Source organism: Mesoplodon densirostris, chromosome 7, assembly GCF_025265405.1.
Source record: "Mesoplodon densirostris isolate mMesDen1 chromosome 7, mMesDen1 primary haplotype, whole genome shotgun sequence".
Taxonomy (NCBI): domain Eukaryota; kingdom Metazoa; phylum Chordata; class Mammalia; order Artiodactyla; family Ziphiidae; genus Mesoplodon; species Mesoplodon densirostris.
The window spans coordinates 115,821,153-115,842,792 of record NC_082667.1 but is presented as its reverse complement, the minus strand read 5'-3'; positions in this window follow the sequence as shown (position 1 = coordinate 115,842,792).

The window sequence follows — 21,640 nt, the reverse complement described above, 5'->3', positions numbered from 1 at the left end:
GCAAAGAATTTGAGCAAAAGTGAAAAAGTGGGAAAGCCTGGGGCATGTACTTGGAACAGAGTAAATTTCACTTACTGGTGCATGGAGTGGGGAGAAAGGAAGGGTAAGAAGTGGAGATGGAAATGTTTGTGAATGCCAGGTGATGAAGCAATCCAAAAGAGGCTCAAGACATCAAGCCACTGGAGGACTTCCCCTAATTGGCAAAGCTCATGGGTGCCATCTCTGTACCAACCAGTGAAGGCCTCACAGGACCCTTGGCAACAGAGGATTGGCTGGTGCCTATTTTCTAACATCAGTCACCTCCTAACAGATACTTCTACCTTGTAGCAGATTTTCACTTCTGGAAATATAATCCACATCATAATTATAAGTGGCTTTTGCACTTATTTAGCCTGGTGCATGCAAGGATTCCATTAACACAATATTAGGAGCATCCATAACACCTTGGGAGGAGACTGCCCCCTGATTCTCCTTCCCACCACCAATCCTTCCCGTCACTCACCCCCATTACAAGATAGGAATGAAGCCCAAGGCAGTTTGAGCAGCACACAGTAGGTTCAAGATATCCAGGGACTTGACCCCCTGTGTTGCAATTGGAGACAATATTCCAGATATAGGAAGATGGTGCCATAGGAAGGACATACCCAGATAGGAAAGCATCATTATTGCTGTTGAAGTCATCATTAGAAGATCCAGAGCCTGTTGTACATGGCAGAGCTGGCTGCTATACACAGGAAACATTCTCTGTGACCTTGAGTAAATTTCTTTGCCTTCCTAGGAGAGGTTGCCGCCTTGCAAGAATATTGTGAAGATCTGCAAGGTAATATATATAAAAGACTTAACAGTTGCTAATATATAAGGGGTGCTCAGTAAATAGTAACTAAGGATGTATTGCTTACAATTTTAAAGATGCTTATATTTTATTGTATGTGGTGTTTTCATATACATATATCTACACATATACAAATAGATGCACAGTGAGTTTTCACAGTATCCTGATGAGATAGGGAGGGAAATTTCCCAAAGAAATGAATCCCATAGGTCAGGTGAGGCATTTGTATGAGGTCACACAATGAGAGGATGGCTTGGGTCAGAACCCAAGGCTCCCTTTTCCTAGGACCAGGCTCTTTTCTGCACAGCATGGTGCCCAATTGCACTTCAAGACCACCTATGTATAATTGTAAATGAGAATCAGGAAATGAGCTGGGAGGATTCTATAACCAGAGAAGTCAGGGGAAGGAAACTGTCAGTTCTCCTTCAGGTTGCTGTTTTTTTGACAAAGTGTATCTAGTTTTTCTGCATCTTCTACATAGAGACCACTTTATAAGCTATCATCTTCCTCTCCTCTCTTCTGGGGTTTCTTTAAATTCTTGGTGAGGTTCCTTCAGAGACAGGAGCCCCAAATTGAGTTTACTCTTTTAATAAAGGCCAGACTGAGCTGAGGGCAGAGGCTCTCTGTGATTTTCATGGCCAGGGTGCACATTTCATCTCTGTCTCCCCAGCACCCTGCACCTCGTGGCTGTGTATTCTCAGGGCACCTTGAAGAGCTGTCGTGGGTCTAGTTTTAAGTATCAAGGTCCACAGGTCCGGTTATACCGATTGGCTGGAGGTCAGAGCTGGGCAACAAGGTCAGAGGATGGGGCATCAGGCAGGCAAGGAGGAAATGGATCAAACGAGGCTGATCCAGAGGAGTGGCCAGGAAAGCAAAGAGGCTCAGGCTGAGGCCATGTCTGAGAAGCAGTAAGAGCAGGGGTGCCCATGCTCCAGGCCAGAGACACTGCAGAACTCTGGCTGCTCCAGCTGGCTTTCTTCCCTCTTACTTCATATTCTAATGTTTTGTTCCAGAAGAATATAAACGGAAAGGCGTGACTTGGATGTCTCAGAGCGCTGAGGCAAATAAACCCAGAAAATAAGAAAGGGCCAGAAATCTTTTGTTAGATAATTTGACCGGGATTATTCTGTGACAATAAGTGGGAGGGTGCCAGGTGGACTAGTTGGCATGGGGGTTTTTTTTTGCAGCAGTCAGTGGATGCACACATGTTCCCACCTGGGTGTGACACAGCACCGTGGTTCAAGAAACCAGAAAGAAGAACTAAAAACTCCATATCCAGGAGCTAACAAGATTCAAGCTGAAGAAAATCAGGTCACAGACTTAGGGAGTTTTACTTGAACTTTTAAACTTAGATTTTTTTTTTTTCTCTTAGACTTGTAACAAAGAGTAGGACATAAGAGAAAGTGATAGACAGAGGCCTTGAGACCTTGTATCTAACATTGCTCCCCGATGCTGCAGTGTGAACCCCAGATTCTAAAAGCATCATTGAGAAACGAATAGGGACTTGCCTGGTGGTGCAGTGGTTAAGAATCCACCTGCCAATGCAGGGGACATGGGTTCAATCCCTGGTCCGGGAAGATCCCACATGCTGCGGAGCAACTAAGCCCATGCGCCACAACTGCTGAGCCTGCGCTCTAGAGCCCGTGAGCCACGACTACTGAGCCCGCGAGCCACAACTAGTGAAGCCCAAGCACCTAGAGCCGGTGCTCCACAACAAGAGAAGCCACCGCAATGAGAAGCCCGTGCACTGCAACAAAGAGCAGCCCCCATTCACTGCAACTAGAGAAAGCCCGCATGCAGCAACAAAGACCCAACAGCAGCCAAAAATAAATAAATAAATTAAAAAAAAAAAGAAAAAAGAATAGGAAGTCAAAGCACTCCTGTGTTTTCTCATGCTAAAATCCACCAAAGAAGCAGGAAGAATGGAGGCCCTAGAGCCCCAACAAGTAACCCCACCTCTGCCTTTAGGGCAAGAAAAAGTCAGGGGCTCAAATTAAAGTGTTATCTTGCTGGCAAAAGAAGTGTGAAAAACTGCTGTGCCCTTTTCTAGCAACCCCAATAAGCTCGTGTATTTTCATTTTGAGGTGTTAAACAATGACAGAGAGAGGGGTTCCTATGGGTATTTAGGGCAAATGCTAGGATTTTTTTTAACCCTTTAGAATTCCAGCCAAATTCTAGAGATTCTAAATTGAGATCCTAAAACTGGAACCTTAACAGAGTAATCACTAATATTGTGGGGTTTTTAAAAGCCACCTGATCTTAGAGCTGCAGTGTCTCTTTCTGCCCTCCTAAAATGATCCCTGTGGGAAACTTCTATCATGTTGTGCAGTGGCCCGTCCCTCCCCACTCCTTCCATTCCCATTTGTGGTTAAATCCAGGCTGGCTCCCTGATGGGGGAGGGAGGATTCCCTTCCTTGCTTGGTTACTCCCCAGAGAATTATTTCTGGTTTTATGACAAAGGAAAGGTCATCTTTTCCAAGCTTTTTTACCCAGGCAGGTCTCCGCAGGCCATTGGGAAGCCCTAAACCTGGCACTAAAAGACAACTTTCAAAGAAGCCAAACTCAGAAACAGAGTAGAATGGTGGTTGCCAGTAGCTGGAGGGTGGGGGAATTGGGGAGAAGTTGGTCAAGGATACAAATTCCCAGCTACAAGATAAGGTCTGGGGATCTAATGCACAGCATGGTGATTGTAATTAACATTATTGTATTATATATATAAAAGTTGTTAAAAGAGTAGATCTTAAATGTTATCCCCACACCTGCGCACTCAGATCGTAATTCCATGAGGAGATGGAGGTGTTAACTAACCTTATTGTGGTCATCCTTCTGCAATATATACATGTACCTAACATCACACTGTACGCCTTAAATGTGCATTGTTATATGTCAATAATGTCTCAGTAAAGCTGGGAACATACACAAACAAACAAAATGCAGACCAGAATTGAAACAAAGTTAAGTGGTTGGTGATAATTCCTGGGGTTTCTTCCTAAGGATGGTCAGTGTAGAGAAATCACTTAAATTGTAATTAAAATATACAAAGCAAGATGGTTCAAGGGGAACCCCTGGCTTCTAGGAAAATACGTTATTAATCACAGGGGCATTTTACCTGGGAAGTGGCTGAGCCTGAAGCATGATAGAAGGTGTGCACTGTGTGTGACAGCAGCCTGGTGGTGGTGGCAGAGCACAGGCAGGACGTTCAACCTTTTAACCATCATTTTTTTTAAAAAAGTCCTTGAGAGTGAACCAGTCTGTCAAATTATTGGGTTGGCCAAAAAGTTCATTCGGATTTTTCCGTTAAGATCTTACGAAAAACCCCGCACTTTTTAGCCAACCCAATATTAACAATCCACTGTTCATCCTGGAAAGATAAATGAAATCAACTCTCTCTGTTTCTCCCCTAGTACCAACTGTCACTAAACCCTAAGAAGCCCCAACTTCCAAGAAGGCACAGGAGGGTTCACTCAGACACCTACCTTAGGAGCATGGTGTGAGGAGTTAGAGTTAAGGGAGTTCAGTAGGCAGGCCCATACACAATTATACACAGAAATCAGTAACTTTCATCTATACAAATAACAAACATAAGATATGAAAGAAAAGACCTATTTTATAACAATTTAAAAAAATACCTGAGAATAAACTTAATATGCAAAATGAGTACAACATCAAAACTCTGAAACTAAACTGACTGGGAAACTTGTCTAAGTGAAAAGGCTTACTGTACTCTTTGGCAGTCAGACAGAGCATTATTAAGAAGTCAGTTCTCCCTTACGTATCTATAAATTTAATGTGCTTTCAAGAAATACCAAGTTTTTTTTCTAACCAGTCAAACTGAATCTAGACTTGATATGGAAAAATACAAGGATATCCTTAAAATGTTTTCAACGAAATATAATGGGAGTGCAAGCTTTAACAGATACTAAATGTATTCTAAAGTTACATTAATATAAATTATGCAATTTATATTAATGCACAATTAATATAAATCTGTCTACTCATTTATTGCACAATTAATCTGTCTACTCATGCAATGAATAGATCATGAAATAGAAATTTTTTTTAAAAACCACAAATACATATGGCAAATTGGTATATAATCAAGCTGGGATTCTAGTGCCCACTGATGTTTACGTAGAGAAAGAGATTATTGAATAGCTGACTTAGGGATGATATGACAACCATTTTGGGGAAAAGATTAAGCTGAAACCATACTTCATACCTAACACCAGAATAAACTTCAAATGAATCAGAGATTTATATGTGAAACGTGGGACTGTAAACTTACCAAAAGAAACGTGGGAGAGTTCTTTTATAATCCCAACTGGGGAAGACCTTTCTGACTATGATACAACACTAGAAGCTATAGAATAAAATATTGACAAATTCAATAAATAAATCAAATTAAAAGTCCATGTATGAAAAATCACCATAAACAAAGTTTAAAAAAAGATAACCTAGGGAAAATATTTATAACATATATTAAACTAACAAACGAATAAAAAAATTGACAGAGGGTCTGAATACACAGTTCCCCCAAAAGGTATATACATTATTGTCAAATATATGAAAAAAATGCTTCACCTCATTATTAATAAAAGAAATACAAGTAAAAACTACAATGAGATACTATCTCTCCTATCAAAGTTCAAAATTTTGACAACCTGCTTTCATGTCAGCAAGCACTCTCATATATCATTGGCAGGAGTGTAAATTGATACAACTCTCCGTAAGGAGAGTAGTTCCTCAAAAACTTCAAAAATTATAAATACATATGTCCTGTGACCAACCAATTTCACTTCTGGGAATTTATCCTTCATAGTCGTATGAAATTATATATGCACATAGTTATTCAATGCGTCATTGCCTGTTATAACAAATGATTGGAAACAATCTAAATATCTATTAATAAAAGAATGGTTAAATTATGGTAGATTTATCCAGTGGAATAGTATATAGCCATAAACAACAGTGGGGAGCCCTTAAAGCCAGTTGCAAGACAGTGTAGAATATTCTACCATTTATTGAAAAAAAAAGGATATGTAAACATACTTGATAGTATATGGAGAGAATAACACTGGAAGTTACACAAGTTGACTTTGGGGAGGAAAACCTGGTGTCTGGGATAGTGGTGGGAGGTAAAATCTTCAGGGTATATATACACTTTTAACTTTTTGAATTTGAACCAAGTAGAAGTATTGTCTATTTTTAAAAATCAGGAAATACAATTTTAAAAGAATTTACTGGATACAAAGAAAAACAGAACAAACAAAAACTTAACAGATGTGCCTATAAGGCATAAATGTCAGTGCACAAGCAGACCTAGTGGGCATTCTCAGCTGGCAGACTGGGGAGCAGGGCGACTTTGGTGGCATATGATGGAAAGAGCTTGGAATATGGAGCTGTCAAAGCATAACTTCTAAAACACAGTTCTCCTACAAAATAGGGTTGTGATGATGACTAAATAAGATGTGTGTGTGTCAGTTTTATACACTAAGTCCTATGCAAAACTATACAAATATTTAGTATCAGGATGGGGTTGTGGCATCCCAACCTTGTACTTCTTTCAGGTTCTGTTTGGGGAGTCAATTCTCTTAACTTCGTCAGGGAAAGCTTTCTGGAAAAAATGACCTTGAACAGCATTATAAGGAGAGGAAGAGATGTTATGTGGCTGTCAGGAGGTGGGAGGTTGTCCCAGACATAAGTGACAGTTTGGACAAAGACTTAGAGGAAGGAAAGGGTGAGCCTATCCCGAGAGACCACAAAACTGCCAGCCTCACAGGCTGATGGGAGATGCGAGCTGACGTGTCTGACGGGCAGACACCGCAACATCATAATAACTCACCTATCCCAAGAAACATCAGGGTGGCACCTGTCAAAATTTCCCCTAAACACCTCTAAAAAGAGAAGAAAGAAAATAACTCTCCAAATAGGCCACTGTAGTTGGGACACTTCTTTAAAATTCCTGTGTTTTCTTCATAAATTCATGAAAATTTTACATTCTAGTCCATCACATTCCCAAGATTATTTTACTTTATTTTTTAAAATAAATAAATTTATTTATTTATTTATTTATTTTTGGCTGTGTTTGGTCTTCGTTGCTACTTGCAGGCTTTCTCTAGTTGTGGCGAGTGGGGGCTACTCTTCGTTGGAGTGTGTGGGCCTCTCATTGCAGTGGTTTCTCCTTGCAGAGCACGGGCCCTAAGCACGTGGGCTTCAGTAATTGTGACTTGCGGGCTCTAGAGCGCAGGGTCAGTAGTTGTGGCACACGGGCTTAGTTGCTCCGTGGCATGTGGGATCTTCCCGGACCAGGGCTTGAACCTGTGTCCCCTGCATTGGCAGGTGGATTCTTAACTACTGTGCCACCAGGGAAGTCCCCCAAGATTATTTTAGTATTAAGAATAATAGTCCCCCCGCCAAGAAAAAATATCTTTGGTAAAACCGAATTCCACCAAGATTTTCCATATTTATTCTGAGGTTCCCATAACCCAAGAGGCTTAAGTATCCTCCTCTGAAAAGCACTGTACTATTAGCACCTTACTATGATATTGTTCATGACATCTCAGTGATAAAGGCTACCACACAGAAGAGTCCACACTTGACTGAGGACCTCTTAGCCCTCAAGGAGCCAGAACTTGGAAAGGGGCCAGAAAGAGGGCATGCCCTAGGCCGTAATTCCACTCCACAGCCGTGCTTCCTTCCAGCCTTCTCTGTAGGCCCTCTTTGCAAAGACTTGCACGACCCATGAGCCCCGCCTAAGCCCTTTTTGATTCTTGGAGGACTAACTCGTTTAGGGAGATTTATGACTACTTGAATTGGTTCAAATTCCTCATTCTTTTGCCTCCTTTAGTTTCTCTGCTCCATTATTGGGTGTGGAAGTGGAGCCCTAGAAGGGTGCAAGGCAGGGAAGGGCGGTGCTGTAGACTCAGAACAGAGATTTATTTCCATGAGAGGGAAGAGCAGTCTGAAATCTGCGACTTGGAGACCACCCAGACTCAACAGCTCCTACCTACTGCATAGGGCCCCTTGAACCACACACACATTTCTACTCTCTGGAGCCTCACCCCCTGGGGCAGAATTATTATTTGTTGATGATTAGGACCAGACTGCTGAACACAGAAAGGACTCTAGTAAATTCAGACCACAGCCCTCCTTCTTCTTCTTTTTTAATAAATTTATTTATTTATTTATTTAGGCTGCGTTGGGTCTTCGTTGCTGTGCACGGGCTTTCTCTAGTTGTGGCGAGCGGGGGCTACTCTTCCTTGCGGTGTGCGGGCTTCTCATTGTGGTGGCTTCTCTTGTTTCAGAGTTCAGGCTCTAGGTGCGTGGGCTTCAGTAGTTGTGGCTCGCGGGTTCTGGAACGCAGGCTCAGTAGTGTGGCGCATGGGCTTAGTTGCCCCGCGGCATGTGGGATCTTCCCGGACCAGGGCTCGAACCCCTGTCCCCTACATTAGCAGGAAGATTCTTAAACACTGTGCCACCAGAGAAGTCCCCAGACTGTAGCTTTTCTAACTGGCTACTGTGTTGTGTGTTTCCCTTTGCTAGAGGCCGCATATTTTGTTCAGCGACTTGGTGACAAAATTAATGAGTGCCTCTTTGTGTCTCAAAGAGGAATTAGGGGTTAGCTGATGATTCTTCCTTGATCCCTTCTTCCCTCAGAGCTTGTTTTTATTACCAGCAAAGGGGCTGGTGGACTGCAAAATAGGAGATGAGAAGAGCACATAAAATATCTTTCCTCATTCGTTTCAAAATGGTGGAGGCTGGGGAGGGAATGCTGGGTGTAGACGAAACAGGTGAAACGGATTAGCTGCTGTGGCTAATTGTTGGAGTGGGGTGTCAGGAACATGGGGGTTCTTTACACTATCCTGTCTCCTTTTTTTTAGGTTGGAAATTTTCCATAAGAGATTTTAAAGAAATCCCTGACCTCATGGAGCTTATATTGTCTGTTTTACTCTCTGCTCCATCCTTTGGTGGCTGATCCCATTCTCTGCAGGGGGTCCCTGGCAGGGGTCTGCCTGCACCTCTCTGCAGAACTCTTGCCAATCTGAGGAGCAGCCTCTCCAAGTAGCTCTCTTCTCCCTGACATGGGGAGCGGAGGAGGAGGAGAGGGGCAGGGAAAAGGGAAGGGGAAAGGGGAAGGGGAAGGGGAGGGAAGACCAGAACCCCTAGGTTCTCACCTACAGGATCAGCCCTCCCCCACCCCCCGCCAGGGAGCAAATAAGACCAATTCTGGGATGAGAGCTACTACTCCTCACTAGACTAATGCCTGAGAACCAGAATCCAAAGTGAAACTTAAAAATACAGACTTCCAGGCACCACCTCCGGTCACCTTGGGGTTGGGGAGGCAGGAATATGTCATTTTAAAAGCTCCCCTGTGACTCTGCTGCATCGCCAGATGTAGGAACCCCTGCACCAGGCCAGCACTTAGCATCAGGTTGGTGGGGCTGCCAGTGTGACCCAGAAGATGATAGCTCTGAAAGTTTTATTCAACCTGCTGTTCCACTGTGGACCGCTCTGTTGCCCTACTGTTTGCCCTGATGGCACCTGGAGATCTCAGTACCCCCTTAACCACCCTGTTTGCTCATTCGTTTTCACTGTCTTTTAGCAGTCTTGTCCCAGTGGGCAGCTCTGGTTCTGCCTGGTGGCCCTTTCCTGATGTAAATAACAATCTAAATTCAAGCTAGAGCACCAGTGACCATCTCACAAGGTGTCCTGTAGGTTCCTCAAACTCAACATAAATGGGGACTTCCCTGGTGGCGCAGTGGTTAAGACTCTCCACTCCCAATGCAGGGGGCCCGGATTTGATCCCTAGTCAGGGAACTAGATCCCCCATGCATGCCACAACCAAGAGTTTGCATGCCACAACTAAGGAGCTGGCGAGCTGCAACTAAGCAGCCCACCTGCCACAACTGAGACCTGGTGCAACCAAATAAATAAATAAATATGTTTTTCAAAAACAACGTAAATGAATTCACGGGGTTCTCTTTTCTCAACCAGCTCCCTCTCCTGGCTTCTGTGTTTCTCTCTAGGCGTAGAACCATAATTCTTCTTGTCTCCCAGACTCAAAATCCACACTATGACTAACTTCTTTCCACCCCTCCCCATCCTCCATACTCTCTCTAATCAGTCACCAACTCTCATTACTCTATTCAAAAATTTACATTCATCATCTCTTCCTTGAAGGCACATGGCCTCTGTCCCAACTCAGCCCTCTTTACCTCTCACTTGGAACACTGAATGCCTTACAGGTTAACTTTCCATCTCTAGCTGGTCCCAGTGCCCTCCCTCACCTCCACCACTTCCAGTCCCATGTCCTTCCTTTAAGGTGTTCGCAAGAAAATCCGACCACTCTTCATAAAGACTATGTTGCTCTCCAGATCAAAAACCTTCAACAGTTTCCTTTTCTTACTGAATAGCCTAGACATTTTTTCAGTGATTTGGCCCAACTCCACCCTTATCCACCCACGTTTCTTATGCTCCCACAAAATGTTACCACTCATGGATCCTTCAAAATCACTCCCATTCCTAACCTCTGAGCCTCTGCCCTTGCCATTTCCTCCATCTGGACTTCCACCCACTTCTTACTCATGTATTGAAATGTTACCCATCCTTCAAGGCCTGAACTCAAAAGTCACCTTCTCCACGAAGATTTCCATGATCACCAGCCAGATGCGACATCATGCTCCTGACTCCCAAGACGAGTACACTTTCCTTAGGACAGTTTTCATGCACTGTTCTTACTGAGCTTATTTGATTATTGCCATAGCTTTCTTAGGAGACCATATGTTTCTTTGGGGTACATTTCTTCACTCTTTTTAATCTCCTCTATGTCTAACCTAATACTTTGCACAAAAAAGCTGCTCAAAAACTCTTAAGTATTGACAGACAATAAATGAAGAAATTAATAACAGATTACATTGGAGCAAAGAAGGCATATTCAGGTGGTACGCTCATTATTACACATGCAGTATTAAATGTTGGAATATTTCCATTCTGGCTGGTGAGTTTAAGTGAGTTTAAGCTCTGGGCCCCTAGTTACCCCCCAACTGCCCTGAATCCTCCTCCAAGAGTCTCTAAACCCCCTGTATGACTCAGCAACTAAAGAAGGGACACGACACAGCAGAAGGTCTCCAGAGTTAGTTGATGCCTCCACAGTAATTTTGAATATCACCCAGGGAGGTGGAGCAACAGCGTAATCAAACAGGGTTAATGAAATTGACTTTCAGACAGGATACTGTTCTCATTTGGGCACAGAAAGAACTAGAAACATAGACACGGTTTCTGCACACCTTAGAATAGTAATGTTATATAGTGGATAGAGGGCATATTAATGTTTGTGTGATGACTAGTGAAGCGCAGGTGGGTATTAGTAATTACAACCACCAGATTTAACAAAACACTTTTACTAACCTAATTTAATTTTCACCAGAACTCCTGGAAGTAACTGGTATTACCTCGTTTTACAAGTGGACAGATAGTCCCAGAGGACCAGAGATAGCAGTGTGCCTATGTTCCTGTAGTGAGAATACATGCCGTCTGAGTGCATGGAGCTTCTGCACTGTTTTATGCTGCTTCAGCATCAGGCACCAATGACCCTGCACCCTTGAGAGAGAGAAATAGAAAAAGAGAGGAAGGAAGGAAAGAAAGGAAAGGGAGAAAGAGGGAAGGAGAGCGGAGGGAAAAAAGGAAGGAAGACAGGAGGAAGGGGGGAGAAAGATGGAGAGAAGAAAGAAGGAAAGAAGAAAGAAAAAGAAACAAACTGAGAAGCAGAAACATTTGGGGGCCTTCCCAGGCCTTTTGGCCCCACACCGCACCATATTAAGCATATTAAAATATACTCTAACTTTTTAAACTATGAAAATATTGCAATATTTTTTTATAATTTTACTTTTGAAATTTGGCCTAGCAATGATTTCTTGGCGATCACTGCACATAATCAGGAATTCTGCCAATGACGAAAAACTAGCCAGCAAGTTATTTTCAAATAGGTAAAAATGTTATGATAATAAATGTAACAAAGAAAATGGCATCATAGCATCTTTATAGATTTAGTGAGGTGCCTAATAATTTCATTTTCACAGTTTTCTTTTTGTGTTGTGAAGCCGACTACATTTGTTAGATCTTCAACATTTGTTAGGTCTTCAACATTTGTTAGATCTTCAACATTTTTAGGTCTCCAGCACTAGCATTGGGATGAACAGCCCTGACTGAAGGGGTCAGCAGAGGTCAACTGTGAACTTAACAGGGACACTTGAAGTACTACGGAAGTGCCAACAGTCGTCCTCTCCCCAAGGCATCTACATACATCTTCACAGGCTGCAGACTTTTGCTTCCATGGTGGAGTTCATTCCATCTCCCAGGGGCCTTCCCTCTTCTAGAAACTCCCTCCCCACTTTGGATCTGGCAACACCAATGGGACACCAGCAGGAAGCTCTGCAGCCAAAGGGCTTGAGGTTGGCGAGCTCCCTGCCTCGCCCATCCCTGGACCCAGAGAGAGAGGCACAGAGTGGTTAGCAGTGAACACTGTTTACTCGGGCCAACCTGAGTGCATTCCCGGCCCAGGCTGCAATCAAAGATGACGCTAAACAGTCCTCCTTTACTTTGGGGGTTGCTATGACAGCCAGAAATTTGAAAACCAAACCAGACCTAAAGAAGAATTCTGTCCTTGGCCCCAAAAGCTAGTGGTTCCACGTGGTTCTACTTGTGGTTCCTGCTGTCCCCTTTGACACCTACCAGATGGAAGGATCTCTAAACGGGGGATTTGGAAATGTCCTAACGGAAAGGCTATTTCCAACCTGGCCAAAGCTGTGTTGGAAGGAATTTAGGTCTGATTGAAGAAACTTCTTGGCAGGAAAAGTTGGAAAATATTACAATAGGTCCCAGAGAAAACCTCATTACTCTCTCAAAAAATCCTTTGTTATTTGTTTAGTGTTCTGTGGTTTGCTGAGCACGTTCACATAAATTATCTCACTGGATCTTCACATCTACCCAGCGAAGGAGTCAAAGCTGATGTTACTATATTTGACCAAAGACAAGGAAATTGAGGCTCAGTAAGAATAAGGTCAAACAGCTAACAAGCAGCAGAATTGAGATTTGAATCTAAGTTTTCTGATTCGAGATTTAGCTCTTTGAATTAGACCACGATGATCTCCAAAAGATAAACTAGGTCACATTTGATCTGGACAGCTTAGGAGCAGATTTTTTTTTAAGTAAGTGATGTTGTAGATGAATGATTTTTTTAATTGTGGTAAAATACAACGTGAAATTTATCAATTTAACCATTTTGAAGTGTACAGTTCAGTGGCATTAAGTACATTCACATTGTTGTACAATCATCACCACCATCCATCTCTAGAACTCTTTTCATCTCGCAAAACAAACTCTGTATCCATCAAACACCAACTCCTCATTCCCCCTTGCCCCCAGAAATCACCATTCTATTACTTTTAGTCTCTGTGACTTTGACGTCTATATATACTTCATGCAAGTGTAATCAAACAGTATTTATCCCTTTGTGATTGGTTTATGTCACTCAGCATAATGTCTTCATGGTTTATCCATGTTGTAACATGTCAGAATTTCCTTCCATTTTAAGGCCAAATAATATTCCATGTATGTATATGTCATATTTTGTTTATTTATTCATCTGTGTATGGACATTTGTGTTGTTTCCACCTTTCGGCTATTGTAAATGATGCTGCTATAAATATGGGTGTACAGATAGCTCTTTGAGTCCCTGCCTTCAATTCCTTTGAGTATATACCTAGAACTGGAATTGCTGGGTCATATGGCAATTCTATGTTTAATTTTTTGAGGAGTCGTCATATTGTTTTCCATAGTAGCTGTACCATTTTACATTCTCACCAATAGTGCACCAGGGTTTTTATCTCTCCACATCTTTACCAACACTTGGTATTTTCTGGGTTTTTTGATATTAGTCATCTTAATAAGTGTGTAGATGGATAATTTTTAAACATGTGGCTGTCAGGGCAGTTCATTCAGAGGAGTTAAAGAATGGTCCTAGTGAAACCAGGCTAGCTTCCACTTGACATGCCAGCCCCAAGCCCAGCCAGGGACATTCACAGAAGCATTCATTCCACTGGACACTAGGGAAAGCACTTGAATAACGAGCAAATCCATGATATGCTCTTAAGGGTAATAAACTGAAATACTGATCCTCCTCATAGAGATTTCCTATATCTTCACTATGAGTGAGAATTTTTTATATGATGCACATTAGACAAAGGCACCTCCCTGCATAACTAGAGGATGTGTGTGTGCACACATAGGCAAGGGTGTGCATCTACATGGATGAAAGTGAAGGTTCAGAGTTCCAAGAAGGATTGGATGGCCAAAGGGATTGGCAGGCTCTCTTCCCAAACAACTCTAGAATCTTAGGACATCACTTCATGTCTGAGAGCTTCCTTCTTTATTCTTTTTTGTTTTTTTAAAGGTGTCACATTTTATTTATTTATTATCTTTGGCTGTGTTGGGTCTTCGTTTCTGTGCGAGGGCTTTCTCTAGTTGCGGCGAGTGGGGTCCACTCTTCATCGCGGTGTGCGGGCCTATCACTGTTGCGGCATCACTTGTTGCGGAGCACAGGCTCCAGACACGCAGGCTCAGTAGTTGTGGTTCACGGGTCCAGTTGCTCCGTGGCATGTGGGATCTTCCCAGACCAGGGCTCGAACCCATGTCCCCTGCATTGGCAGGCAGATTCTCAACCACTGCACCACCAGGGAAGCCCCCTTCTTTATTCTTTAGCCACCCCTGCCCATGTCAGAGGGATGAGTTAGATTGTATCTTTAAAGGACTTTAGAGGAAATGCTCTGTGTGTACAAGATGCAATTATATCTGATCATGTCCAGAGTTATAATTACCTCACCTAGAAAGAACTGTTGGCTTCCTTATAACATGGCTCAGGATAGTGGGGAAGCTCAGGGCTGGTGAGGTTGGGACTGGGATCCATTTCTCAATATCCCATTCTCGTGTTGTTCGAGCCCTACCCACCTCAAATGCCACCTTCTCCATGAAGCAGTCCCTGATCACCGTATTAGGAAGGGATATTTTAAATTCAGTAGCACTTCACCTGTGCTTTTCTTAGGCCAATGGCTATACTTTATCTTAGGTTTATGGTTACTTACCATAAATGTAAGATATGTAAGAGCAAATTACATATCCCTCTTTAAACTAGATGCCCCTTAGGGGGAAAATCCAATTCTGGGTTGCACATCGTATAAAGCAAATGTTTACCAAAAGCTCCCCAGCAAACTTCTCTTATGCCTGACTCATTGGCTAGAACTGTGTCACCTAGCCTTCCCTGGGGCAAGGGAGGCTGGGCAGGTGCTTTAATTTTTCAGCCTCCGCGGTGGAGGTGTGTAGGGAATGGGCTGGGCAGCCAGTGAACGGGGTCTGCCAGCCCTGTCTTTGAGTTTAACACATCTTCGGGGAAGTCAGAGGGGAGGGCCCCACCATGAGTCCTGTGCCCGGTCTATTTCTTCTACATGCTGTGTCTACCGTGGGTACACACTAAGCACTCCTAGATTCATAGATTCTCTACTCCCAACTGAGAAACAGGGGAACAGAGAAGAATAACCAGCTCTAATAAGGTTGTGTCAATTCCTGCAATTTATACTCCTAATAATACTTCCCTCACATTCATAAAGAGCTTAAAAATTTACAATGTTGTAGCATCCCTATTTTCTTCAGATGAAAAACTGAGACTCAGAGACATTAAATAATTTGTCAAGATAACTCAGGAAATGGCAGTGCCAGGAAGTGCTCAGTCCTGGTCTCCTTATGTCACATTTCGTGCTCTGTCCACCACTCTCCACTGCCTCTCAGACAGTGGTTTCAGGCCATAGCGGTCTTGTACCTCACCCCGCCTCCTGGGAACAGTGTAGTCAGGGGAGATGCAAGACAGCACAAGACAGTGGTCCAAGTTTGTGTCACGCAGTTGTGCGAGTCTTGTGGTCGGGAAGGTGGGGGATGGTTCTCGTCCCCTGCCAGCTCCTCAGCCTGCCCACTGCAGACACCAGTCTTGTCGCTGAGCAGCTGCAAACAGCTGTTGACAGCTCCCTGTATCTCAGCCTACAAAAATATGAGTTCCTCACAGGACACCAGTGGCATATTCAGGCTTTGGATATATTGTCCTCAGTTTTATTCAATGGCTTTGACGGCCTCAACCATGAGTAGGAAAAAAAAAAATCCCAGCTCTTCCTGGAGCCCTGTCACACTTGTTTCTGCCAGCAGACACCATGTAGTTTTCTGTTCTCATTCTTGACCTTTTAGGAAGAGGGAGAGCCACTCTCTGTGATAACCGTCCACCCTGCTGGGAAGAGAATGGGCTGGCCTCTAGGCAACTGCTCTCAAGCTTGTCTCTGCCTCTAACTTGAGCGTGACCCTGAGATAGCTCTTCCCTGGCTGGGTCTCAGTCAACAAAGTGAGGAAGTTCGACCAAAAGGAACTCTTAAGACCCATCCAGCTTGATAGTGGGGACAACAGCTGCACAGAGGTGGAGCTAATGCGGGGCTCACGGCTGGAACACTTCCGTTAAGCCTGAATGAATGGAAAGCACAGGAGAACTCCTGCAGCTGGAGACAGCAAGCGGCTGATCCCCAGCTGGGAAGATAGGAATGATTTCTGTCTCCTGGTTTGGCCGTTTGTGTTCTCTGCCACGTGCTTGTGTGTTACAGAGGAAAACATGCTGCTGGATTCTCAGGAAAATCACTTAGGTCTGTCCGGCTGCAGAATGAAGCCAGGCATGGGTCTGCTCACCCGCCTAGCAGGTGATCAGAGCAGGCCCGTAGGAGATGGTGGCAAGAGCCCTGAACTAGGCATCAGACTAGGGCTCTGGTCAGTTCTGTGCCACCAGCTGGCTGTGTGGCTTTAGGCAAGTCGTTGCTGCTCTCTGAGCTTGAGTTCTTTTCAGTGAAATAAGGATGTTAGATCAGATGCCTCTGATAGTCTTTTCAATCAAATGATCTGAAATTTAGTGCTTCGTCTTATTCCTCTCTCACAGGCTTCCTTAGGACAGCTTGTCTTGTGGGCATTCTGAGTATCATTAGCCAAGGAAAAACCTTCTGATTTTCATCTTAACTTAGAGATGGGGAATGAGAAAGGGAGATGGCACAGGGATACTTTCACTACTCGTTTTGCTGTGTATTTCTAAGGAAGTCACCAGGCTTCAATTCACCCTTAGAGGAAGGAGATGCTATCTCTCCCCTTCTCTGAGAGGTGAAAGCAGCCTCTGCAGACCTGGTTACAAGGTATCCTGGAGGCATGCACTGTTGCATTAGTTAAGGGGGAACAGAGGGAGCTGCTGTGTGCTGAGTAGCAGGGTGCCTGTGCTAAGTGCTTTCTCTATATAGTTTCAGGTAATCGTCTCAAAAACCCATGAGAACTCTTAGAGATGACCCGAAGTAACGGAGGCTGAGGGAGCCCAAGTTAGACACAGTAAGGAGAGCCACGCGAATTCAAAATCAGCCTGTCTTGCTCCAAAGCTTGAACTACGTCTCTGAGGGCATCACTTTAGCAGGAATTGAAAGGAGGGTGTGGGGAGGAGCTGGGAAACCCCAGATCTAGCTGACCTCGGGGAAGAAGGTGGCGTGTGGAGCAGAAACTCAGCCTGTAACTTAGGCTCAGCAGCTACATAAACCTTCTCTGTTTTTCATCTTGCCTCTTGACTCTCCCACTGGCACCTGAAGACCAGCCTGGAGTCGAAGGACAGACCTATGCATCCTGCGTCCTGGCAGGCAGAGGGAATCATAGGTCCCTTCTTCACTGACAAATGTCCTCCAGGAAACCCGAGCCCCACCAAATCCCTGCCTCTTCAGCTGACCACACAGATCAAAGCTGGGGACTGTCATCTCGCAGTTTGGGGCAGAACAGGGCCAGCTGTTCTCACCTCTGCCCCACCCCCCCAGGCCGTCGGTGGGGAGAACAGCTGCTTCCTCTTCCTCCGTGAGAACCCCTCATTCCTTAGCCTCCATCAACACACACGGCTCCTCAGACACAGCCTCAGTAAGGGTTGTCCAGTCAAGAGCCCGACAGCCAGCTGGGGCCTCTTACTGTCCAGCCATACACAGAACCAGCGCACTGAACAGCCAAGGCAAGAAGTGATGTCCTTGTGGGACACGAAAGAATATGTAAAGATAACCTTGTTTTAATAGAAAAAGGAAATGAGACAGAAGTTGGCTCTTTTTTTTTACTGCGGGGAATGTAGTCCTGTGGACTTAAGTTTCAGTTGGAACAAGTATTTACTGAGTCTCCTATGTTACCCGCTGTGCTAGGCACCTTCACCAGAATCTCATTTCTGCCTCAAAACAGCATCAGGAAGAGAGGAAAAGGCCCCGTGATGTCAAGTGACCTATTCAAAGCCACTCAGAACCCAAACTGTCTGCCTCGCAGCCCACAGCTCCTTCCATTATCCCACAGCTTCTTGTCCTAAATGCCCTCAGGAATGTGTTTTCCTCTGAGAGAAGGGGCATAGGTGGATACCGGAATGCAAAGGGATGAAAAGACGTGGGCCATGGTTCCCAGGTGTCCTGAAAGATGAGACATCTCCTTCCCCTCCTGCTCAGGGCATCTTCCTTGACGTCTCCAGCGCTGAGTACAGGGTCCTGCCGTCAGCTCCATAGCACTCTGCACTTTCCCTTACGGAGTATTTCTCACTCTGCTTTATGATTGCTTCTTTGCTGTCCATCTTCCTTAACCCACCATACGCTTCTAGAGAGCAAGGACAACTTTTGCTTTGTTCATCATTGACTTCCAGTGCTTGGCACCTCGTAGGTACTTAACCAAGATTTACAGAATTATTGATTCAAATTAAAAATAAAAAAGTGAATGGATGGATGGATGGATGGAGAATGGATAGATGTGGTTTATCATCGTCTCCGAGTTACCATGTCTCAAATTAAATTGATCTTTCCTTTCCTGACAAATTAACTTACTTGATTTCCTAGTAAGCATTACCGTCAAAAGACAGTAAGGGCTTTCAATCTTCTAACTTTAAGTCGTGGCTCAATCACTTACTAACCATGGAATGATATGCAATTTATTTACTCTCTGAACCTTAGTGTCCTCATTGAAATGTCGTATAGTGAGGCTTATTGATGACACTTACAATCCCTGGAATATACTAGAAGATCTATAAATTGTAGCTTTAATCTTAGCATATGTAACAGTAGATTAGATCACTTATCCTTATCTTCGGTGCGGCTTGTCTTCCACTCCCTCTCCCGCCCACAATGACCACTGGATGTTTAACCTGGCTTAACTTTCTCCCAAATATCTTCTATGTTTGATTTACCGCCCTCACCTCATCTCCCCGTTTAACACAGTAGGTTCTAACCAGTTTCTCTGCTTCAGGTTTTTCTTCCCATGCTTCATGCACACCCCGTGGTGGCTCTGGAATTCCTATAGAGAAGAGGTTTAGGGGGGCTTTCTGGCTCCGCACAGAGTGGGGAGGATCAGGGACTTGTCTCGAAGCTGCATATTCATATCACTTTACAAAATGTTGAGGAAATGTAATTGTTTCTATTAAAGCGTGGGGCCAGGGAGCTTGATAGATAAGAAAATGTACTAAAGCTCTCCACCCTTGGCCAGCCCTTGGAGTCACCTCTGGGCATTGCCAATTTATATCTCTTAAACTATGGTTCTCATCAAGGACCATTTTGCTAAATTTTTTTCAGTGAGTCTGGAGAAGGTGTGGAACAAGTTCCAGAATCCTTTGCCTCACATTCAGGACTCTTCACAATTTTGCTGCAGGCTAACTGTTCCAAGGCATTTTGCACCAACACCAATTTTTCATTTCATGGATTTCATTCCATTCAATACCCCCTGCATACACCACAGCTACTCCTAACTCCATGTCTTTGTCCAGGCGTGCCCCCACTCCAGTGGTCCTCCCCAGGTCCTCCCATCTAGTGAAATTCTCTCCATCCCCCAGAGCCTGGCTCAAGAAATGTTCTCCCAAAGAACCTTCACAGCCACGCCAGCCTACAGTGCTCCCTCCCTGCCTGGAATTCTCAGTGTTTCTTATTGTCAGGATAATTTATTCTGGCACTTAATTACGTGTAACTTTCGTGTTTGTTGTGGAAAGATTTCGAATGTTGATGTTTTCTCTCTCACTGGACTGAGAGGTCCATTTAGGGTAAAGACTGCCGGTACCTCTTTGGATCCCAGCCCAATCAGTGTGGGACACAGCGTAGGTAGGCATTGTGTTTCTGAGTTGTGAGCCATCCCCAGGGGCTCTGGGGCACTCTTCTGGCTCACAGATGCCTGGTAACAGAAAGGGGGCTTCAGATTCAGGGACAGTCATCTCCAGAGACCCAAGGACTCTCCCCAAGGAGTCTATGCCCAATATATACTGGCTATAAGACTTCAGACGTGGGGAAACTGAGTGTTTATGACCCAATCTCAACAAAAATCATATGAAATTGGCATTTCCTATGCTGGTGACTGACTAAGAACTTGGAGCTGAAGGTGTCTTGTTATCTTCAGCCTGAGCAATGTGGGTTTAAACACATGTCTGTTTGCACCCGCATACATCTGTCTTCATGTGCACACCAGCCCTCACGCAATACATGGTGTCACCAGGTTCATGAGAAAGGCCACCAGCGATGGAGGAGTAGAGATGGGGCTTTAAAACTTTTACAAAAATATCTCTTTTATTTTATTTTATTTTTTTTTACGGTACGTGGGCCTCTCACTGTTGTGGCCTCTCCCGTTGCGGAGCACAGGCTCCGGACGCGCAGGCTCAGCGGCCATGGCTCACGGGCCCAGCCGCTCCGCGGCATGTGGGATCTTACTGAACTGGGGCACGAACCCATATCCCCTGCATCGGCAGGCGGACTCTCAACCACTGTGCCACCAGGGAAGCCCGAAAAATATCTCTTTTAGAAAGAAAGAAAAAGTAGAAATCTGGGGAGAAGTGTATACAAGGATTTTTTGTACTATTTTTGCAACTTTTCTCTAAGTCTGAAAATATATCAAAATATTAAACAAAAATTTTAAGACAGAAATGACAAAAAGTCACCTTCTCTGTACAGTTTCCCTCCTACCTTCCTCAGCCTTTAAGAGAATTAACATTTTTTCAACACATTCATGTGTGAATTATAGTTATGAATATTTCTATTTCTCCTATTACACAAGAAGTATAAAATGGAAAAAAGTAGTCAGAGACTTTTAAAATGTTTTATTTTTAATAATAATAATACATTAGAATATTAATATTGGAATACAAGAGTTTTAATATTTTGTGATCTGGAGCATGATATTTAACCTCTCTAGGTTATAGTTTCCTCATCTTTAAAATGGAATCAAAACTGCCTATCCCTTAGCATTATCATAAGAATTAATAAAACAATAAATATTAAATAATTAATACACTTCCTGGTCCATAGGTGATGCCAAGATACACTAGTTCCAAATGTTTAAGAAATGTCAGTAACCAAGTTCTACTCACTTTGTGTCCTCAACACCTAAGAAAGCATCTGGCACAGAGTAGATGCATAATAAACAGCTATTGAAAAAAGGGTGGGGGGCGAGGAGAGAGGGAAAAAATGCCGGAATTCTACTCAAGCGACTCTCACAGCTGACCGCAAAGCCCCAAGAGCAGCCCTTGCTTTTGTTACCCCTCTGAAGGACCTGGTGAGAGTGCCATCACCTCTCCAGGCCTGTGCTTTCCTCACTTATGAGATGGGGTCGGTTTCATTACACCGGAAAAGACTAGCTAATTGGAAAGGACCGTACAGCTCCGGCATCTAAGGCCCCTGGAGCGAGGACTGGGCAAACGGGCTTGAAATTGTGATG